The sequence below is a fragment of the Aureococcus anophagefferens genome (assembly GCF_000186865.1).
Source record: "Aureococcus anophagefferens unplaced genomic scaffold AURANscaffold_2, whole genome shotgun sequence".
NCBI classification, from domain to species: Eukaryota; class Pelagophyceae; order Pelagomonadales; family Pelagomonadaceae; genus Aureococcus; species Aureococcus anophagefferens.
This window is the reverse complement of record NW_008705562.1, coordinates 2,152,346-2,156,073: the sequence shown is the minus strand read 5'-3', so window position 1 is coordinate 2,156,073 and position 3,728 is coordinate 2,152,346.

Genomic DNA, 3,728 nt, shown 5'->3' with positions numbered 1-3,728 from the left:
ACGCCGCGGAGCAGGCCGCGGACGCGGACCGGCGCGCCGCGGAGGTCGAGCACGCGCGCCGCAACTTGGAAAAGGCGGAGCAGGAGCGCGTCATGGCCGCCGTCCGCGCGGACCGCTGCGCCGCCAACGCCATGGCGCACGCCCGGCGCGCCGCGGGCGACGCGCGGGCCGCCGCCGACGGCGCCAAGGACGCCGTGCGGGCCGCGGCGCGCGCGGCGCTCGGCCGCTTCGCCGAACGATGCCGGGCGCGGGAGGCGGGCCGCGCGGCGCTCGACGACCGGCGGCGCGCCAACGCCGGAGCCTTCCTCGGCCGCGCGCTCGTCGCCGCGGCGGCGCGGCGCGCGGCCGCCGCCGAGGGCCGCCGCGCGCGCGCGCTCGAGCTCGCGGCGCGCCGCGCGGCGGCGACGACGGTCCAGACCGCGCGCCGCGCCCGCGCCGCGCGGCGGCGCGTCGCGCGCGCCTTTACGGAGCGCGCCGCGGCGACGGCTCTCCAGGCCGCCGCCCGCCGGGGCGCCGCGACGCGCGTCGCGGCCTCCGCGGCCGCGGCGCGCCGCGCCGCGGAGCGCCGCGCCGCGGCCGTCCGGGCGCTCCAGGGCCTCGCGCGGCGCGCGCTCGACCGGGCCGAGGCGTCGCGCCGGAGGGTCGCCAAGGCCGAGGCCGACGCGGCGCGGGCCAAGGCCGCGCGGCTCGCGGCCTACGCCGAGGCCAGGGCCGAGAAGGAGGCGCGGCGGCGCGCGGAGGAGGCCCGGCGCGCCGCCGAACTGCGGCGGCGCGCCGACGCCGCGGCGTCCATCCAGCGCGTCGCGCGGGGCCGCCAGCTGCGCGTCTGGCTCGCCTACGAGGCGGAGCAGCGCGCGTGGGCCGACGCCGAGGCCGCGCGGGCGAACGACGACGCGTGGCGCGACTGGGCCGCGGCGACGCTCCAGGGCTGGTACCGGGCCCTCGTCGAGAGACAGGGCGCGGCGAACGAGGCGGCCTGGCGCGAGTGGGCCGCGTCCGTCGTCCAGGCCTGGTACCGCGAGCGTCTGGCGATCCACAACGTCGAGCTCTCGAACGCCATGTTCATGCGGCGCCGCGCGGCGGAGGCGGCCGAGGCCGAGGCGCAGAAAGTCGCGGACGAGGCGGCGCGCGTGGCGGACGTGGAGGCGAAAGCGGCGGCGGCGCGGGAGCACCTGGAGAAGCAGCGCGAGTCCGCGCGCGACGCCGAGGACGACTTCTACGGAGGCGACGACGGCGAGCCCGACGAGGACATCGACGACTTCGACGTCGACGACGAGGACGACGTGGCCATGCTCTTCACCTTCGTGCGCCACGGCCGGCGGGACAAGCTGAAGAAGTTCTGCGCGCGGGGCTTCGACGTCGACCTCCGGAACGCGCACGGCCACACGCTCGCCATGGTCGCGGCCCAGAACAACCAGAAGGCCATCCTCAAGGTGCTCTACAAGTTCGGCGTCAACATCAACGAGCAGGACTACAAGGGCAACACCGCGCTCCACTACGCAAACATGTATGGGTACACAAGGCTCGCGGAGTACATGGTCGAGAAGCTCGAGGCCGACGAGACCGTCGTCAACCGCCAGGGGAGCTCATGCTGGCTCACCGTCGACGACCAATAGCGCCGCCGCGGCTTCGGGCCGCGGTTTTAACTTTATCTCACATCGCCGTCGACGGGCGCCGCGTCCGCTGTTTCGAGACCCTACTGGCTCACGGTAGACGACCAATAGCGCCGCCGCGGCTTCGGGCCGCGGTTTTAACTTTATCTCACATCGCCGTCGACGGGCGCCGCGTCCGCTGCTTCGCGACGCCGCGCTTGCAGCGCAGGCGCGGGACGGCGCTGTCGTCGTCTCGGTAGTAGAGCTCGACCATGAACGGCAGCGTGTTCGCCGCCCAGTGGCGCAGGCTCGAGATCGCGAGGTCGAACGACAGCGTGGCCTCCACCTCCGAGAGCCGCATCGACGCCTCCGTGGACGTCGCCGGGTGGTAGGCCTTGACCTCGAAGCCGCCCGAGCGCCGCGCGTGGACCGTGACGAGCCACTGGTCCTTGAGCGTCGCCGGCGCGCCGGCGCGGTCGTGCCAGAGGTCGCCGCGGAGCACGGAGCGGACGACGTCGCCGCTCTGCGCGCGGAGCGGCCGCGGCAGGGGCGTGCGGCGCTTCGCCCGCGCCTTCCGGTCCGACGACGGCAGGGCGAAGCCCAGGGCCCGCGCGCGCGCGACGTCCGGCTCGAAGGTCCGCCGCGGCGCCGCGGGCGTCGCCGCGGCGGGCTTGGGCCGCCGCGCCGTCGACTGGCTCTTGCCCGGCGCCGACACGGGCCGGAGCCGCCGCTGCCGCGCGAGGGCGCGCCGCGCCGTCGCCACGCCGTCCTTCTCGTCCTCGAGGCGCTGCACCTGGGCCTTGGCCATCTCGAACCAGGACTCAAAGTCCATGGCCTTGGTGCGGCGCGTCGCCGACCGGAACGGGTCCTCGGCGGGGCAGGTGGACTCCAAGACCGAGCGCTGCGGCGTCGACGACGGCGCCTCGAGGGGCTGGTAGCGCATGGTGTCAAACTAGAATGCCGCCATCTCAGCGCTGATTTACGAGTCCATGTTTACTCTCTAGAGAGTCGATGCTGCCGAATTGCAGAGAGCTCGGCGTGATCGAGAGCCGGTGGTGGGCTGCCCCGCGGCGCCGCCGCAGCGCCATGGCCGAGATGGCGCGCGTGCAGGACGCGACCATCTTCGCCGTGAACAAGGACGAGGAGACGGCGCTGCACGTCGCGGCGCGCGCCGGCAGCGCCGAGGGCGTGCGCCTGCTGCTGGCGCACGGCGCCGTCGCCGACGCCCGCGACGGCCGGGGCCGCACGGCGCTGCACCTCGCGGCGAGCCGCGGCCTCGCCTGCGTGGCCGCGCTGATCGCCGCCGGCGCGCGCGTCGACGCCGCGGACGCCGGCGGCGGCACGCCGCTCCACGCCGCGAGCCTCGCGGGCGACGTCGCGACGACGCGCGCGCTCCTCGACGCGGGCGCGCGCAACGCGCCGGACGCGCGCGGCGACACGGCGCTCCACGTCGCGGCGACGCACGGCCACCTCGACTGCATGCGGTGCCTCGTGCTCGCGGGCCGCGACGGCGGCGCCGCGCCGCGCGGCGCCGGCGCCGCCGCGGAGACGCCGCGGACCGCGACCGCGGCGCGCGCCGCGGGCCTCCCGGACGCCGCGCCGCCGCCCGGGCCGCCGCGCGTCGACGCGTCGCAGTGGACGCGCTACGTCCACGAGTCCGGCGACCCCTACTGGTACAACGCGACGACGGACGAGAGCCAGTGGCACGCGCCGGGCGAGGACCCGCCGCCCGACGACTACGCCTACGACGCCGGCGCCTACGCCCGCGACGGCGCCGACGCCGCCGCGCCGGCGGCGGACGTGAGCGCGCTCATCAGCGACGACAGCGACGACGGCGGCGACGGCGCGGACGAGGAGCTGCCGCCCTGGGCCCGCGACGAGCCCCGCGCCGGCGGCCCGCGCTTCGCCGCGGCGCCGCGGGGCGGGGACCCGCGCTTCGACGCGGCGCCGCAGAACGGGCGCTTCGAGAAGCCCCGGGCGGCGGCGCAGAACGGGCGCGCCGAGGAACCGAGGGCGGCGGCGCAGAACGGGCGCGCCGAGGAGCCCCGGGCGGCGGCGCAGAACGGGCGCGCCGAGGAGCCCCGGGCGGCGGCGCAGAACGGGCGCGCCGAGGAGCCCCGGGCGGCGGACGCTCGC